The sequence below is a fragment of the Phyllobates terribilis genome, unplaced genomic scaffold (genome assembly GCF_046119375.1).
Source record: "Phyllobates terribilis strain yellow unplaced genomic scaffold, ASM4611937v1 Scaffold_169__1_contigs__length_4117513, whole genome shotgun sequence".
NCBI classification, from domain to species: Eukaryota; Metazoa; Chordata; class Amphibia; order Anura; family Dendrobatidae; genus Phyllobates; species Phyllobates terribilis.
The window spans coordinates 2714313-2732105 of record NW_027362929.1 but is presented as its reverse complement, the minus strand read 5'-3'; the positions used below and the strand labels follow the sequence as shown (position 1 = coordinate 2732105).

Below are 17793 nucleotides of genomic sequence, written 5' to 3'. Positions count from 1 at the left end.
ACATTCAGCCATCCAGGTATCCCGCCTGCAGTAGACGGAATGTGGCAATGGAACGCTGGCTGCGCGTGTCATAATAGGCTCTGAGCCTTTATATACCTGCGCACAGCAGCAGCCACCTTCAGTCTGCTGCTGGACAGCCAGCAGCAGCAGCAGGAGAGGTAATTAATCAGCAACCCTCCTGCTAAGGGTAGACAGCTGCTCGTTCCACCCCCCCCCCGCCTTAATTGGTTCTCCTCCCTTCCAACGGTGTTGAGGCGGGTGGGAACAGCCGGGGGTTGAGGGTACTGTGCTAAAAGAGGTGGAGTTATGCAGATCTAAAACGCGTGGATTGCAGCAGCAGCAAGCCGAAAAGTGCAGGCATGTGAGGGATCTAGAGGTTGACAGCATGTCTTCTTAACGGGAGTCCAGGTGGCCATCTCCACAAATGGACTTTTCAGAATCCTTGGGTGGCACCGTAGTCGCAAACCAATTCTGGTTATCGCTTCTCGGCCTTTTGGCTAAGATCAAGTGTAGTATCTGTTCTTATCAGTTTAATATCTGATACGTCCCCTATCTGGGGACCATATATTAAATGGATTTTTAGAACAGGGAGATGGAAAAAGAGCTTGCTCTGTCCACTCCACGCATTGACCTGGTATTGCAGTATCTCCAGGACCGGTGCACCCCTTCTTTAATGCAGTTTCTAAAATCAGAAAGAATTGAATTCAATGCTTTTTGTTCATTTTGCTTGTTTGTCGGATTTTGGGATGGACTCTTTGGCTTTGCTTTTCTTCTCCTCATTGGATTTTTCATGTTAAAAGTTGCAGAAGCCAGATGACAAGCTCATTTTGGTTCAACTTCAGCAACTGTGCATTGCATTGCCATGTAATGTAATGTAATGCAATGCTATCTATCTAGCTCTCCCTCTATACTTCCTTTTGGATAAACAGACATATTAGGCAAGCATTTTGGAGCTTTCACCTAAATAACTACAGGTGGTGAGATAAGCTGCACAATATAATTGACCTTTCAGTATATTGTTGCACACACACCATCTATTTAGCAAATGCCCTTGTTATCAACAGCAGCCTTTTAAACTCACCTGAGCTAACAGGTATGTGAGCTGGTTACTCTGCTGCGCTTAAAATTTCTTTTTTGGTTTGCTACAATGCCTTTTCTGAAACGTTGTCTCCCTCTGCTGGAACACTGACTTCTTTCATTTAATGCCTGCAGACTATAAAAGAGAAACCAACCCAAAAAGTTTGGTTGATTAGTCTGTGGCATTCTTTTAAACTGTTGCTTATGGCGGTCTCTGTGAGCTTCTCAGTGACATTCAGCCATCCAGGTATCCCGCCTGCAGTAGACGGAATGTGGCAATGGAACGCTGGCTGCGCGTGTCATAATAGGCTCTGAGCCTTTATATACCTGCGCACAGCAGCAGCCACCTTCAGTCTGCTGCTGGACAGCCAGCAGCAGCAGCAGCAGCAGCAGGAGAGGTACTTAATCAGCAACCCTCCTGCTAAGGGTAGACGGCTGCTCGTTCCACCCCCCCCCCGCCTTAATTGGTTCTCCTCCCTTCCAACGGTGTTGAGGCGGGTGGGAACAGCCGGGGGTTGAGGGTACTGTGCTAAAAGAGGTGGAGTTATGCAGATCTAAAACGCGTGGATTGCAGCAGCAGCAAGCCGAAAAGTGCAGGCATGTGAGGGATCTAGAGGTTGACAGCATGTCTTCTTAACGGGAGTCCAGGTGGCCATCTCCACAAATGGACTTTTCAGAATCCTTGGGTGGCACCGTAGTCGGAAACCAATTCTGGTTATCGCTTCTCGGCCTTTTGGCTAAGATCAAGTGTAGTATCTGTTCTTATCAGTTTAATATCTGATACGTCCCCTATCTGGGGACCATATATTAAATGGATTTTTAGAACAGGGAGATGGAAAAAGAGCTTGCTCTGTCCACTCCACGCATTGACCTGGTATTGCAGTATCTCCAGGACCGGTGCACCCCTTCTTTAATGCAGTTTCTAAAATCAGAAAGAATTGAATTCAATGCTTTTTGTTCATTTTGCTTGTTTGTCGGATTTTGGGATGGACTCTTTGGCTTTGCTTTTCTTCTCCTCATTGGATTTTTCATGTTAAAAGTTGCAGAAGCCAGATGACAAGCTCATTTTGGTTCAACTTCAGCAACTGTGCATTGCATTGCCATGTAATGTAATGTAATGCAATGCTATCTATCTAGCTCTCCCTCTATACTTCCTTTTGGATAAACAGACATATTAGGCAAGCATTTTGGAGCTTTCACCTAAATAACTACAGGTGGTGAGATAAGCTGCACAATATAATTGACCTTTCAGTATATTGTTGCACACACACCATCTATTTAGCAAATGCCCTTGTTATCAACAGCAGCCTTTTAAACTCACCTGAGCTAACAGGTATGTGAGCTGGTTACTCTGCTGCGCTTAAAATTTCTTTTTTGGTTTGCTACAATGCCTTTTCTGAAACGTTGTCTCCCTCTGCTGGAACACTGACTTCTTTCATTTAATGCCTGCAGACTATAAAAGAGAAACCAACCCAAAAAGTTTGGTTGATTAGTCTGTGGCATTCTTTTAAACTGTTGCTTATGGCGGTCTCTGTGAGCTTCTCAGTGACATTCAGCCATCCAGGTATCCCGCCTGCAGTAGACGGAATGTGGCAATGGAACGCTGGCTGCGCGTGTCATAATAGGCTCTGAGCCTTTATATACCTGCGCACAGCAGCAGCCACCTTCAGTCTGCTGCTGGACAGCCAGCAGCAGCAGCAGCAGGAGAGGTAATTAATCAGCAACCCTCCTGCTAAGGGTAGACAGCTGCTCGTTCCACCCCCCCCCGCCTTAATTGGTTCTCCTCCCTTCCAACGGTGTTGAGGCGGGTGGGAACAGCCGGGGGTTGAGGGTACTGTGCTAAAAGAGGTGGAGTTATGCAGATCTAAAACGCGTGGATTGCAGCAGCAGCAAGCCGAAAAGTGCAGGCATGTGAGGGATCTAGAGATTGACAGCATGTCTTCTTAACGGGAGTCCAGGTGGCCATCTCCACAAATGGACTTTTCAGAATCCTTGGGTGGCACCGTAGTCGGAAACCAATTCTGGTTATCGCTTTTCGGCCTTTTGGCTAAGATCAAGTGTAGTATCTGTTCTTATCAGTTTAATATCTGATACGTCCCCTATCTGGGGACCATATATTAAATGGATTTTTAGAACAGGGAGATGGAAAAAGAGCTTGCTCTGTCCACTCCACGCATTGACCTGGTATTGCAGTATCTCCAGGACCGGTGCACCCCTTCTTTAATGCAGTTTCTAAAATCAGAAAGAATTGAATTCAATGCTTTTTGTTCATTTTGCTTGTTTGTCGGATTTTGGGATGGACTCTTTGGCTTTGCTTTTCTTCTCCTCATTGGATTTTTCATGTTAAAAGTTGCAGAAGCCAGATGACAAGCTCATTTTGGTTCAACTTCAGCAACTGTGCATTGCATTGCCATGTAATGTAATGTAATGCAATGCTATCTATCTAGCTCTCCCTCTATACTTCCTTTTGGATAAACAGACATATTAGGCAAGCATTTTGGAGCTTACACCTAAATAACTACAGGTGGTGAGATAAGCTGCACAATATAATTGACCTTTCAGTATATTGTTGCACACACACCATCTATTTAGCAAATGCCCTTGTTATCAACAGCAGCCTTTTAAACTCACCTGAGCTAACAGGTATGTGAGCTGGTTACTCTGCTGCGCTTAAAATTTCTTTTTTGGTTTGCTACAATGCCTTTTCTGAAACGTTGTCTCCCTCTGCTGGAACACTGACTTCTTTCATTTAATGCCTGCAGACTATAAAAGAGAAACCAACCCAAAAAGTTTGGTTGATTAGTCTGTGGCATTCTTTTAAACTGTTGCTTATGGCGGTCTCTGTGAGCTTCTCAGTGACATTCAGCCATCCAGGTATCCCACCTGCAGTAGACGGAATGTGGCAATGGAACGCTGGCTGCGCGTGTCATAATAGGCTCTGAGCCTTTATATACCTGCGCACAGCAGCAGCCACCTTCAGTCTGCTGCTGGACAGCCAGCAGCAGCAGCAGGAGAGGTAATTAATCAGCAACCCTCCTGCTAAGGGTAGACAGCTGCTCGTTCCACCCCCCCCCCCGCCTTAATTGGTTCTCCTCCCTTCCAACGGTGTTGAGGCGGGTGGGAACAGCCGGGGGTTGAGGGTACTGTGCTAAAAGAGGTGGAGTTATGCAGATCTAAAACGCGTGGATTGCAGCAGCAGCAAGCCGAAAAGTGCAGGCATGTGAGGGATCTAGAGGTTGACAGCATGTCTTCTTAACGGGAGTCCAGGTGGCCATCTCCACAAATGGACTTTTCAGAATCCTTGGGTGGCACCGTAGTCGGAAACCAATTCTGGTTATCGCTTCTCGGCCTTTTGGCTAAGATCAAGTGTAGTATCTGTTCTTATCAGTTTAATATCTGATACGTCCCCTATCTGGGGACCATATATTAAATGGATTTTTAGAACAGGGAGATGGAAAAAGAGCTTGCTCTGTCCACTCCACGCATTGACCTGGTATTGCAGTATCTCCAGGACCGGTGCACCCCTTCTTTAATGCAGTTTCTAAAATCAGAAAGAATTGAATTCAATGCTTTTTGTTCATTTTGCTTGTTTGTCGGATTTTGGGATGGACTCTTTGGCTTTGCTTTTCTTCTCCTCATTGGATTTTTCATGTTAAAAGTTGCAGAAGCCAGATGACAAGCTCATTTTGGTTCAACTTCAGCAACTGTGCATTGCATTGCCATGTAATGTAATGTAATGCAATGCTATCTATCTAGCTCTCCCTCTATACTTCCTTTTGGATAAACAGACATATTAGGCAAGCATTTTGGAGCTTTCACCTAAATAACTACAGGTGGTGAGATAAGCTGCACAATATAATTGACCTTTCAGTATATTGTTGCACACACACCATCTATTTAGCAAATGCCCTTGTTATCAACAGCAGCCTTTTAAACTCACCTGAGCTAACAGGTATGTGAGCTGGTTACTCTGCTGCGCTTAAAATTTCTTTTTTGGTTTGCTACAATGCCTTTTCTGAAACGTTGTCTCCCTCTGCTGGAACACTGACTTCTTTCATTTAATGCCTGCAGACTATAAAAGAGAAACCAACCCAAAAAGTTTGGTTGATTAGTCTGTGGCATTCTTTTAAACTGTTGCTTATGGCGGTCTCTGTGAGCTTCTCAGTGACATTCAGCCATCCAGGTATCCCGCCTGCAGTAGACGGAATGTGGCAATGGAACGCTGGCTGCGCGTGTCATAATAGGCTCTGAGCCTTTATATACCTGCGCACAGCAGCAGCCACCTTCAGTCTGCTGCTGGACAGCCAGCAGCAGCAGCAGCAGGAGAGGTAATTAATCAGCAACCCTCCTGCTAAGGGTAGACAGCTGCTCGTTCCACCCCCCCCCCCCCGCCTTAATTGGTTCTCCTCCCTTCCAACGGTGTTGAGGCGGGTGGGAACAGCCGGGGGTTGAGGGTACTGTGCTAAAAGAGGTGGAGTTATGCAGATCTAAAACGCGTGGATTGCAGCAGCAGCAAGCCGAAAAGTGCAGGCATGTGAGGGATCTAGAGGTTGACAGCATGTCTTCTTAACGGGAGTCCAGGTGGCCATCTCCACAAATGGACTTTTCAGAATCCTTGGGTGGCACCGTAGTCGGAAACCAATTCTGGTTATCGCTTCTCGGCCTTTTGGCTAAGATCAAGTGTAGTATCTGTTCTTATCAGTTTAATATCTGATACGTCCCCTATCTGGGGACCATATATTAAATGGATTTTTAGAACAGGGAGATGGAAAAAGAGCTTGCTCTGTCCACTCCACGCATTGACCTGGTATTGCAGTATCTCCAGGACCGGTGCACCCCTTCTTTAATGCAGTTTCTAAAATCAGAAAGAATTGAATTCAATGCTTTTTGTTCATTTTGCTTGTTTGTCGGATTTTGGGATGGACTCTTTGGCTTTGCTTTTCTTCTCCTCATTGGATTTTTCATGTTAAAAGTTGCAGAAGCCAGATGACAAGCTCATTTTGGTTCAACTTCAGCAACTGTGCATTGCATTGCCATGTAATGTAATGTAATGCAATGCTATCTATCTAGCTCTATATCTATACTTCCTTTTGGATAAACAGACATATTAGGCAAGCATTTTGGAGCTTTCACCTAAATAACTACAGGTGGTGAGATAAGCTGCACAATATAATTGACCTTTCAGTATATTGTTGCACACACACCATCTATTTAGCAAATGCCCTTGTTATCAACAGCAGCCTTTTAAACTCACCTGAGCTAACAGGTATGTGAGCTGGTTACTCTGCTGCGCTTAAAATTTCTTTTTTGGTTTGCTACAATGCCTTTTCTGAAACGTTGTCTCCCTCTGCTGGAACACTGACTTCTTTCATTTAATGCCTGCAGACTATAAAAGAGAAACCAACCCAAAAAGTTTGGTTGATTAGTCTGTGGCATTCTTTTAAACTGTTGCTTATGGCGGTCTCTGTGAGCTTCTCAGTGACATTCAGCCATCCAGGTATCCCGCCTGCAGTAGACGGAATGTGGCAATGGAACGCTGGCTGCGCGTGTCATAATAGGCTCTGAGCCTTTATATACCTGCGCACAGCAGCAGCCACCTTCAGTCTGCTGCTGGACAGCCAGCAGCAGCAGCAGCAGGAGTGGTAATTAATCAGCAACCCTCCTGCTAAGGGTAGACAGCTGCTCGTTCCACCCCCCCCCCCGCCTTAATTGGTTCTCCTCCCTTCCAACGGTGTTGAGGCGGGTGGGAACAGCCGGGGGTTGAGGGTACTGTGCTAAAAGAGGTGGAGTTATGCAGATCTAAAACGCGTGGATTGCAGCAGCAGCAAGCCGAAAAGTGCAGGCATGTGAGGGATCTAGAGGTTGACAGCATGTCTTCTTAACGGGAGTCCAGGTGGCCATCTCCACAAATGGACTTTTCAGAATCCTTGGGTGGCACCGTAGTCGGAAACCAATTCTGGTTATCGCTTCTCGGCCTTTTGGCTAAGATCAAGTGTAGTATCTGTTCTTATCAGTTTAATATCTGATACGTCCCCTATCTGGGGACCATATATTAAATGGATTTTTAGAACAGGGAGATGGAAAAAGAGCTTGCTCTGTCCACTCCACGCATTGACCTGGTATTGCAGTATCTCCAGGACCGGTGCACCCCTTCTTTAATGCAGTTTCTAAAATCAGAAAGAATTGAATTCAATGCTTTTTGTTCATTTTGCTTGTTTGTCGGATTTTGGGATGGACTCTTTGGCTTTGCTTTTCTTCTCCTCATTGGATTTTTCATGTTAAAAGTTGCAGAAGCCAGATGACAAGCTCATTTTGGTTCAACTTCAGCAACTGTGCATTGCATTGCCATGTAATGTAATGTAATGCCATGCTATCTATCTAGCTCTCCCTCTATACTTCCTTTTGGATAAACAGACATATTAGGCAAGCATTTTGGAGCTTACACCTAAATGACTACAGGTGGTGAGATAAGCTGCACAATATAATTGACCTTTCAGTATATTGTTGCACACACACCATCTATTTAGCAAATGCCCTTGTTATCAACAGCAGCCTTTTAAACTCACCTGAGCTAACAGGTATGTGAGCTGGTTACTCTGCTGCGCTTAAAATTTCTTTTTTGGTTTGCTACAATGCCTTTTCTGAAACGTTGTCTCCCTCTGCTGGAACACTGACTTCTTTCATTTAATGCCTGCAGACTATAAAAGAGAAACCAACCCAAAAAGTTTGGTTGATTAGTCTGTGGCATTCTTTTAAACTGTTGCTTATGGCGGTCTCTGTGAGCTTCTCAGTGACATTCAGCCATCCAGGTATCCCGCCTGCAGTAGACGGAATGTGGCAATGGAACGCTGGCTGCGCGTGTCATAATAGGCTCTGAGCCTTTATATACCTGCGCACAGCAGCCACCTTCAGTCTGCTGCTGGACAGCCAGCAGCAGCAGCAGCAGGAGAGGTAATTAATCAGCAACCCTCCTGCTAAGGGTAGACAGCTGCTCGTTCCACCCCCCCCCCCCCCCGCCTTAATTGGTTCTCCTCCCTTCCAACGGTGTTGAGGCGGGTGGGAACAGCCGGGGGTTGAGGGTACTGTGCTAAAAGAGGTGGAGTTATGCAGATCTAAAACGCGTGGATTGCAGCAGCAGCAAGCCGAAAAGTGCAGGCATGTGAGGGATCTAGAGGTTGACAGCATGTCTTCTTAACGGGAGTCCAGGTGGCCATCTCCACAAATGGACTTTTCAGAATCCTTGGGTGGCATCGTAGTCGGAAACCAATTCTGGTTATCGCTTCTCGGCCTTTTGGCTAAGATCAAGTGTAGTATCTGTTCTTATCAGTTTAATATCTGATACGTCCCCTATCTGGGGACCATATATTAAATGGATTTTTAGAACAGGGAGATGGAAAAAGAGCTTGCTCTGTCCACTCCACGCATTGACCTGGTATTGCAGTATCTCCAGGACCGGTGCACCCCTTCTTTAATGCAGTTTCTAAAATCAGAAAGAATTGAATTCAATGCTTTTTGTTCATTTTGCTTGTTTGTCGGATTTTGGGATGGACTCTTTGGCTTTGCTTTTCTTCTCCTCATTGGATTTTTCATGTTAAAAGTTGCAGAAGCCAGATGACAAGCTCATTTTGGTTCAACTTCAGCAACTGTGCATTGCATTGCCATGTAATGTAATGTAATGCAATGCTATCTATCTAGCTCTCCCTCTATACTTCCTTTTGGATAAACAGACATATTAGGCAAGCATTTTGGAGCTTTCACCTAAATAACTACAGGTGGTGAGATAAGCTGCACAATATAATTGACCTTTCAGTATATTGTTGCACACACACCATCTATTTAGCAAATGCCCTTGTTATCAACAGCAGCCTTTTAAACTCACCTGAGCTAACAGGTATGTGAGCTGGTTACTCTGCTGCGCTTAAAATTTCTTTTTTGGTTTGCTACAATGCCTTTTCTGAAACGTTGTCTCCCTCTGCTGGAACACTGACTTCTTTCATTTAATGCCTGCAGACTATAAAAGAGAAACCAACCCAAAAAGTTTGGTTGATTAGTCTGTGGCATTCTTTTAAACTGTTGCTTATGGCGGTCTCTGTGAGCTTCTCAGTGACATTCAGCCATCCAGGTATCCCGCCTGCAGTAGACGGAATGTGGCAATGGAACGCTGGCTGCGCGTGTCATAATAGGCTCTGAGCCTTTATATACCTGCGCACAGCAGCAGCCACCTTCAGTCTGCTGCTGGACAGCCAGCAGCAGCAGCAGCAGGAGAGGTAATTAATCAGCAACCCTCCTGCTAAGGGTAGACAGCTGCTCGTTCCACCCCCCCCCCCGCCTTAATTGGTTCTCCTCCCTTCCAACGGTGTTGAGGCGGGTGGGAACAGCCGGGGGTTGAGGGTACTGTGCTAAAAGAGGTGGAGTTATGCAGATCTAAAACGCGTGGATTGCAGCAGCAGCAAGCCGAAAAGTGCAGGCATGTGAGGGATCTAGAGGTTGACAGCATGTCTTCTTAACGGGAGTCCAGGTGGCCATCTCCACAAATGGACTTTTCAGAATCCTTGGGTGGCACCGTAGTCGGAAACCAATTCTGGTTATCGCTTCTCGGCCTTTTGGCTAAGATCAAGTGTAGTATCTGTTCTTATCAGTTTAATATCTGATACGTCCCCTATCTGGGGACCATATATTAAATGGATTTTTAGAACAGGGAGATGGAAAAAGAGCTTGCTCTGTCCACTCCACGCATTGACCTGGTATTGCAGTATCTCCAGGACCGGTGCACCCCTTCTTTAATGCAGTTTCTAAAATCAGAAAGAATTGAATTCAATGCTTTTTGTTCATTTTGCTTGTTTGTCGGATTTTGGGATGGACTCTTTGGCTTTGCTTTTCTTCTCCTCATTGGATTTTTCATGTTAAAAGTTGCAGAAGCCAGATGACAAGCTCATTTTGGTTCAACTTCAGCAACTGTGCATTGCATTGCCATGTAATGTAATGTAATGCAATGCTATCTATCTAGCTCTATATCTATACTTCCTTTTGGATAAACAGACATATTAGGCAAGCATTTTGGAGCTTTCACCTAAATAACTACAGGTGGTGAGATAAGCTGCACAATATAATTGACCTTTCAGTATATTGTTGCACACACACCATCTATTTAGCAAATGCCCTTGTTATCAACAGCAGCCTTTTAAACTCACCTGAGCTAACAGGTATGTGAGCTGGTTACTCTGCTGCGCTTAAAATTTCTTTTTTGGTTTGCTACAATGCCTTTTCTGAAACGTTGTCTCCCTCTGCTGGAACACTGACTTCTTTCATTTAATGCCTGCAGACTATAAAAGAGAAACCAACCCAAAAAGTTTGGTTGATTAGTCTGTGGCATTCTTTTAAACTGTTGCTTATGGCGGTCTCTGTGAGCTTCTCAGTGACATTCAGCCATCCAGGTATCCCGCCTGCAGTAGACGGAATGTGGCAATGGAACGCTGGCTGCGCGTGTCATAATAGGCTCTGAGCCTTTATATACCTGCGCACAGCAGCAGCCACCTTCAGTCTGCTGCTGGACAGCCAGCAGCAGCAGCAGCAGGAGTGGTAATTAATCAGCAACCCTCCTGCTAAGGGTAGACAGCTGCTCGTTCCACCCCCCCCCCCGCCTTAATTGGTTCTCCTCCCTTCCAACGGTGTTGAGGCGGGTGGGAACAGCCGGGGGTTGAGGGTACTGTGCTAAAAGAGGTGGAGTTATGCAGATCTAAAACGCGTGGATTGCAGCAGCAGCAAGCCGAAAAGTGCAGGCATGTGAGGGATCTAGAGGTTGACAGCATGTCTTCTTAACGGGAGTCCAGGTGGCCATCTCCACAAATGGACTTTTCAGAATCCTTGGGTGGCACCGTAGTCGGAAACCAATTCTGGTTATCGCTTCTCGGCCTTTTGGCTAAGATCAAGTGTAGTATCTGTTCTTATCAGTTTAATATCTGATACGTCCCCTATCTGGGGACCATATATTAAATGGATTTTTAGAACAGGGAGATGGAAAAAGAGCTTGCTCTGTCCACTCCACGCATTGACCTGGTATTGCAGTATCTCCAGGACCGGTGCACCCCTTCTTTAATGCAGTTTCTAAAATCAGAAAGAATTGAATTCAATGCTTTTTGTTCATTTTGCTTGTTTGTCGGATTTTGGGATGGACTCTTTGGCTTTGCTTTTCTTCTCCTCATTGGATTTTTCATGTTAAAAGTTGCAGAAGCCAGATGACAAGCTCATTTTGGTTCAACTTCAGCAACTGTGCATTGCATTGCCATGTAATGTAATGTAATGCCATGCTATCTATCTAGCTCTCCCTCTATACTTCCTTTTGGATAAACAGACATATTAGGCAAGCATTTTGGAGCTTACACCTAAATGACTACAGGTGGTGAGATAAGCTGCACAATATAATTGACCTTTCAGTATATTGTTGCACACACACCATCTATTTAGCAAATGCCCTTGTTATCAACAGCAGCCTTTTAAACTCACCTGAGCTAACAGGTATGTGAGCTGGTTACTCTGCTGCGCTTAAAATTTCTTTTTTGGTTTGCTACAATGCCTTTTCTGAAACGTTGTCTCCCTCTGCTGGAACACTGACTTCTTTCATTTAATGCCTGCAGACTATAAAAGAGAAACCAACCCAAAAAGTTTGGTTGATTAGTCTGTGGCATTCTTTTAAACTGTTGCTTATGGCGGTCTCTGTGAGCTTCTCAGTGACATTCAGCCATCCAGGTATCCCGCCTGCAGTAGACGGAATGTGGCAATGGAACGCTGGCTGCGCGTGTCATAATAGGCTCTGAGCCTTTATATACCTGCGCACAGCAGCCACCTTCAGTCTGCTGCTGGACAGCCAGCAGCAGCAGCAGCAGGAGAGGTAATTAATCAGCAACCCTCCTGCTAAGGGTAGACAGCTGCTCGTTCCACCCCCCCCCCCCCCGCCTTAATTGGTTCTCCTCCCTTCCAACGGTGTTGAGGCGGGTGGGAACAGCCGGGGGTTGAGGGTACTGTGCTAAAAGAGGTGGAGTTATGCAGATCTAAAACGCGTGGATTGCAGCAGCAGCAAGCCGAAAAGTGCAGGCATGTGAGGGATCTAGAGGTTGACAGCATGTCTTCTTAACGGGAGTCCAGGTGGCCATCTCCACAAATGGACTTTTCAGAATCCTTGGGTGGCATCGTAGTCGGAAACCAATTCTGGTTATCGCTTCTCGGCCTTTTGGCTAAGATCAAGTGTAGTATCTGTTCTTATCAGTTTAATATCTGATACGTCCCCTATCTGGGGACCATATATTAAATGGATTTTTAGAACAGGGAGATGGAAAAAGAGCTTGCTCTGTCCACTCCACGCATTGACCTGGTATTGCAGTATCTCCAGGACCGGTGCACCCCTTCTTTAATGCAGTTTCTAAAATCAGAAAGAATTGAATTCAATGCTTTTTGTTCATTTTGCTTGTTTGTCGGATTTTGGGATGGACTCTTTGGCTTTGCTTTTCTTCTCCTCATTGGATTTTTCATGTTAAAAGTTGCAGAAGCCAGATGACAAGCTCATTTTGGTTCAACTTCAGCAACTGTGCATTGCATTGCCATGTAATGTAATGTAATGCAATGCTATCTATCTAGCTCTCCCTCTATACTTCCTTTTGGATAAACAGACATATTAGGCAAGCATTTTGGAGCTTTCACCTAAATAACTACAGGTGGTGAGATAAGCTGCACAATATAATTGACCTTTCAGTATATTGTTGCACACACACCATCTATTTAGCAAATGCCCTTGTTATCAACAGCAGCCTTTTAAACTCACCTGAGCTAACAGGTATGTGAGCTGGTTACTCTGCTGCGCTTAAAATTTCTTTTTTGGTTTGCTACAATGCCTTTTCTGAAACGTTGTCTCCCTCTGCTGGAACACTGACTTCTTTCATTTAATGCCTGCAGACTATAAAAGAGAAACCAACCCAAAAAGTTTGGTTGATTAGTCTGTGGCATTCTTTTAAACTGTTGCTTATGGCGGTCTCTGTGAGCTTCTCAGTGACATTCAGCCATCCAGGTATCCCGCCTGCAGTAGACGGAATGTGGCAATGGAACGCTGGCTGCGCGTGTCATAATAGGCTCTGAGCCTTTATATACCTGCGCACAGCAGCAGCCACCTTCAGTCTGCTGCTGGACAGCCAGCAGCAGCAGCAGCAGCAGGAGAGGTAATTAATCAGCAACCCTCCTGCTAAGGGTAGACAGCTGCTCGTTCCACCCCCCCCCGCCTTAATTGGTTCTCCTCCCTTCCAACGGTGTTGAGGCGGGTGGGAACAGCCGGGGGTTGAGGGTACTGTGCTAAAAGAGGTGGAGTTATGCAGATCTAAAACGCGTGGATTGCAGCAGCAGCAAGCCGAAAAGTGCAGGCATGTGAGGGATCTAGAGGTTGACAGCATGTCTTCTTAACGGGAGTCCAGGTGGCCATCTCCACAAATGGACTTTTCAGAATCCTTGGGTGGCACCGTAGTCGGAAACCAATTCTGGTTATCGCTTCTCGGCCTTTTGGCTAAGATCAAGTGTAGTATCTGTTCTTATCAGTTTAATATCTGATACGTCCCCTATCTGGGGACCATATATTAAATGGATTTTTAGAACAGGGAGATGGAAAAAGAGCTTGCTCTGTCCACTCCACGCATTGACCTGGTATTGCAGTATCTCCAGGACCGGTGCACCCCTTCTTTAATGCAGTTTCTAAAATCAGAAAGAATTGAATTCAATGCTTTTTGTTCATTTTGCTTGTTTGTCGGATTTTGGGATGGACTCTTTGGCTTTGCTTTTCTTCTCCTCATTGGATTTTTCATGTTAAAAGTTGCAGAAGCCAGATGACAAGCTCATTTTGGTTCAACTTCAGCAACTGTGCATTGCATTGTCATGTAATGTAATGTAATGCAATGCTATCTATCTAGCTCTCCCTCTATACTTCCTTTTGGATAAACAGACATATTAGGCAAGCATTTTGGAGCTTTCACCTAAATAACTACAGGTGGTGAGATAAGCTGCACAATATAATTGACCTTTCAGTATATTGTTGCACACACACCATCTATTTAGCAAATGCCCTTGTTATCAACAGCAGCCTTTTAAACTCACCTGAGCTAACAGGTATGTGAGCTGGTTACTCTGCTGCGCTTAAAATTTCTTTTTTGGTTTGCTACAATGCCTTTTCTGAAACGTTGTCTCCCTCTGCTGGAACACTGACTTCTTTCATTTAATGCCTGCAGACTATAAAAGAGAAACCAACCCAAAAAGTTTGGTTGATTAGTCTGTGGCATTCTTTTAAACTGTTGCTTATGGCGGTCTCTGTGAGCTTCTCAGTGACATTCAGCCATCCAGGTATCCCGCCTGCAGTAGACGGAATGTGGCAATGGAACGCTGGCTGCGCGTGTCATAATAGGCTCTGAGCCTTTATATACCTGCGCACAGCAGCAGCCACCTTCAGTCTGCTGCTGGACAGCCAGCAGCAGCAGCGGCAGGAGAGGTAATTAATCAGCAACCCTCCTGCTAAGGGTAGACAGCTGCTCGTTCCACCCCCCCCCCCCCGCCTTAATTGGTTCTCCTCCCTTCCAACGGTGTTGAGGCGGGTGGGAACAGCCGGGGGTTGAGGGTACTGTGCTAAAAGAGGTGGAGTTATGCAGATCTAAAACGCGTGGATTGCAGCAGCAGCAAGCCGAAAAGTGCAGGCATGTGAGGGATCTAGAGGTTGACAGCATGTCTTCTTAACGGGAGTCCAGGTGGCCATCTCCACAAATGGACTTTTCAGAATCCTTGGGTGGCACCGTAGTCGGAAACCAATTCTGGTTATCGCTTCTCGGCCTTTTGGCTAAGATCAAGTGATGTATCTGTTCTTATCAGTTTAATATCTGATACGTCCCCTATCTGGGGACCATATATTAAATGGATTTTTAGAACAGGGAGATGGAAAAAGAGCTTGCTCTGTTCACTCCACGCATTGACCTGGTATTGCAGTATCTCCAGGACCGGTGCACCCCTTCTTTAATGCAGTTTCTAAAATCAGAAAGAATTGAATTCAATGCTTTTTGTTCATTTTGCTTGTTTGTCGGATTTTGGGATGGACTCTTTGGCTTTGCTTTTCTTCTCCTCATTGGATTTTTCATGTTAAAAGTTGCAGAAGCCAGATGACAAGCTCATTTTGGTTCAACTTCAGCAACTGTGCATTGCATTGCCATGTAATGTAATGTAATGCAATGCTATCTATCTAGCTCTCCCTCTATACTTCCTTTTGGATAAACAGACATATTAGGCAAGCATTTTGGAGCTTTCACCTAAATAACTACAGGTGGTGAGATAAGCTGCACAATATAATTGACCTTTCAGTATATTGTTGCACACACACCATCTATTTAGCAAATGCCCTTGTTATCAACAGCAGCCTTTTAAACTCACCTGAGCTAACAGGTATGTGAGCTGGTTACTCTGCTGCGCTTAAAATTTCTTTTTTGGTTTGCTACAATGCCTTTTCTGAAACGTTGTCTCCCTCTGCTGGAACACTGACTTCTTTCATTTAATGCCTGCAGACTATAAAAGAGAAACCAACCCAAAAAGTTTGGTTGATTAGTCTGTGGCATTCTTTTAAACTGTTGCTTATGGCGGTCTCTGTGAGCTTCTCAGTGACATTCAGCCATCCAGGTATCCCGCCTGCAGTAGACGGAATGTGGCAATGGAACGCTGGCTGCGCGTGTCATAATAGGCTCTGAGCCTTTATATACCTGCGCACAGCAGCAGCCACCTTCAGTCTGCTGCTGGACAGCCAGCAGCAGCAGCAGCAGGAGAGGTAATTAATCAGCAACCCTCCTGCTAAGGGTAGACAGCTGCTCGTTCCACCCCCCCCCCCCCCCCGCCTTAATTGGTTCTCCTCCTTTCCAACGGTGTTGAGGCGGGTGGGAACAGCCGGGGGTTGAGGGTACTGTGCTAAAAGAGGTGGAGTTATGCAGATCTAAAACGCGTGGATTGCAGCAGCAGCAAGCCGAAAAGTGCAGGCATGTGAGGGATCTAGAGGTTGACAGCATGTCTTCTTAACGGGAGTCCAGGTGGCCATCTCCACAAATGGACTTTTCAGAATCCTTGGGTGGCACCGTAGTCGGAAACCAATTCTGGTTATCGCTTCTCGGCCTTTTGGCTAAGATCAAGTGTAGTATCTGTTCTTATCAGTTTAATATCTGATACGTCCCCTATCTGGGGACCATATATTAAATGGATTTTTAGAACAGGGAGATGGAAAAAGAGCTTGCTCTGTCCACTCCACGCATTGACCTGGTATTGCAGTATCTCCAGGACCGGTGCACCCCTTCTTTAATGCAGTTTCTAAAATCAGAAAGAATTGAATTCAATGCTTTTTGTTCATTTTGCTTGTTTGTCGGATTTTGGGATGGACTCTTTGGCTTTGCTTTTCTTCTCCTCATTGGATTTTTCATGTTAAAAGTTGCAGAAGCCAGATGACAAACTCATTTTGGTTCAACTTCAGCAACTGTGCATTGCATTGCCATGTAATGTAATGTAATGCAATGCTATCTATCTAGCTCTCCCTCTATACTTCCTTTTGGATAAACAGACATATTAGGCAAGCATTTTGGAGCTTTCACCTAAATAACTACAGGTGGTGAGATAAGCTGCACAATATAATTGACCTTTCAGTATATTGTTGCACACACACCATCTATTTAGCAAATGCCCTTGTTATCAACAGCAGCCTTTTAAACTCACCTGAGCTAACAGGTATGTGAGCTGGTTACTCTGCTGCGCTTAAAATTTCTTTTTTGGTTTGCTACAATGCCTTTTCTGAAACGTTGTCTCCCTCTGCTGGAACACTGACTTCTTTCATTTAATGCCTGCAGACTATAAAAGAGAAACCAACCCAAAAAGTTTGGTTGATTAGTCTGTGGCATTCATTTAAACTGTTGCTTATGGCGGTCTCTGTGAGCTTCTCAGTGACATTCAGCCATCCAGGTATCCCGCCTGCAGTAGACGGAATGTGGCAATGGAACGCTGGCTGCGCGTGTCATGATAGGCTCTGAGCCTTTATATACCTGCGCACAGCAGCAGCCACCTTCAGTCTGCTGCTGGACAGCCAGCAGCAGCAGCAGCAGGAGAGGTAATTAATCAGCAACCCTCCTGCTAAGGGTAGACAGCTGCTCGTTCCACCCCCCCCCCGCCTTAATTGGTTCTCCTCCCTTCCAACGGTGTTGAGGCGGGTGGGAACAGCCGGGGGTTGAGGGTACTGTGCTAAAAGAGGTGGAGTTATGCAGATCTAAAACGCGTGGATTGCAGCAGCAGCAAGCCGAAAAGTGCAGGCATGTGAGGGATCTAGAGGTTGACAGCATGTCTTCTTAACGGGAGTCCAGATGGCCATCTCCACAAATGGACTTTTCAGAATCCTTGGGTGGCACCGTAGTCGGAAACCAATTCTGGTTATCGCTTCTCGGCCTTTTGGCTAAGATCAAGTGTAGTATCTGTTCTTATCAGTTTAATATCTGATACGTCCCCTATCTGGGGACCATATATTAAATGGATTTTTAGAACAGGGAGATGGAAAAAGAGCTTGCTCTGTCCACTCCACGCATTGACCTGGTATTGCAGTATCTCCAGGACCGGTGCACCCCTTCTTTAATGCAGTTTCTAAAATCAGAAAGAATTGAATTCAATGCTTTTTGTTCATTTTGC

The 17793-nt window shown here is 45.4% G+C and overlaps 14 non-coding genes across 14 annotated transcripts; all 14 read left to right on the top strand.

Moving 5' to 3' along the window:
• The first annotated feature begins 477 nt into the window (after nt 1-477).
• On the top strand, nt 478-668 carry LOC141209134 (U2 spliceosomal RNA). The gene has a single exon (XR_012279339.1). It is a non-coding gene; the product is annotated as a U2 spliceosomal RNA (small nuclear RNA).
• Nucleotides 669-1794: 1126 nt separating this feature from the next.
• Nucleotides 1795-1985, top strand: LOC141209132 (U2 spliceosomal RNA). The gene has a single exon (XR_012279337.1). It is a non-coding gene; the product is annotated as a U2 spliceosomal RNA (small nuclear RNA).
• A 1119-nt stretch (nt 1986-3104) lies between these two features.
• On the top strand, nt 3105-3295 carry LOC141210306 (U2 spliceosomal RNA). Its single transcript, XR_012280478.1, has one exon. It is a non-coding gene; the product is annotated as a U2 spliceosomal RNA (small nuclear RNA).
• A 1118-nt stretch (nt 3296-4413) lies between these two features.
• LOC141209131 (U2 spliceosomal RNA) lies at nt 4414-4604 on the top strand. Its single transcript, XR_012279336.1, has one exon. It is a non-coding gene; the product is annotated as a U2 spliceosomal RNA (small nuclear RNA).
• Nucleotides 4605-5727: 1123 nt separating this feature from the next.
• LOC141209130 (U2 spliceosomal RNA) lies at nt 5728-5918 on the top strand. The gene has a single exon (XR_012279335.1). It is a non-coding gene; the product is annotated as a U2 spliceosomal RNA (small nuclear RNA).
• Nucleotides 5919-7039: 1121 nt separating this feature from the next.
• On the top strand, nt 7040-7230 carry LOC141209129 (U2 spliceosomal RNA). The gene has a single exon (XR_012279334.1). It is a non-coding gene; the product is annotated as a U2 spliceosomal RNA (small nuclear RNA).
• Nucleotides 7231-8352: 1122 nt separating this feature from the next.
• LOC141209128 (U2 spliceosomal RNA) lies at nt 8353-8543 on the top strand. The gene has a single exon (XR_012279333.1). It is a non-coding gene; the product is annotated as a U2 spliceosomal RNA (small nuclear RNA).
• Nucleotides 8544-9664: 1121 nt separating this feature from the next.
• LOC141209127 (U2 spliceosomal RNA) lies at nt 9665-9855 on the top strand. Its single transcript, XR_012279332.1, has one exon. It is a non-coding gene; the product is annotated as a U2 spliceosomal RNA (small nuclear RNA).
• Nucleotides 9856-10976: 1121 nt separating this feature from the next.
• LOC141209126 (U2 spliceosomal RNA) lies at nt 10977-11167 on the top strand. Its single transcript, XR_012279331.1, has one exon. It is a non-coding gene; the product is annotated as a U2 spliceosomal RNA (small nuclear RNA).
• Nucleotides 11168-12288: 1121 nt separating this feature from the next.
• LOC141209125 (U2 spliceosomal RNA) lies at nt 12289-12479 on the top strand. Its single transcript, XR_012279330.1, has one exon. It is a non-coding gene; the product is annotated as a U2 spliceosomal RNA (small nuclear RNA).
• A 1122-nt stretch (nt 12480-13601) lies between these two features.
• On the top strand, nt 13602-13792 carry LOC141209124 (U2 spliceosomal RNA). The gene has a single exon (XR_012279329.1). It is a non-coding gene; the product is annotated as a U2 spliceosomal RNA (small nuclear RNA).
• Nucleotides 13793-14915: 1123 nt separating this feature from the next.
• On the top strand, nt 14916-15106 carry LOC141210475 (U2 spliceosomal RNA). The gene has a single exon (XR_012280643.1). It is a non-coding gene; the product is annotated as a U2 spliceosomal RNA (small nuclear RNA).
• Nucleotides 15107-16232: 1126 nt separating this feature from the next.
• On the top strand, nt 16233-16423 carry LOC141209123 (U2 spliceosomal RNA). Its single transcript, XR_012279328.1, has one exon. It is a non-coding gene; the product is annotated as a U2 spliceosomal RNA (small nuclear RNA).
• A 1120-nt stretch (nt 16424-17543) lies between these two features.
• LOC141209121 (U2 spliceosomal RNA) lies at nt 17544-17734 on the top strand. The gene has a single exon (XR_012279326.1). It is a non-coding gene; the product is annotated as a U2 spliceosomal RNA (small nuclear RNA).
• Nucleotides 17735-17793: the final 59 nt, after the last annotated feature.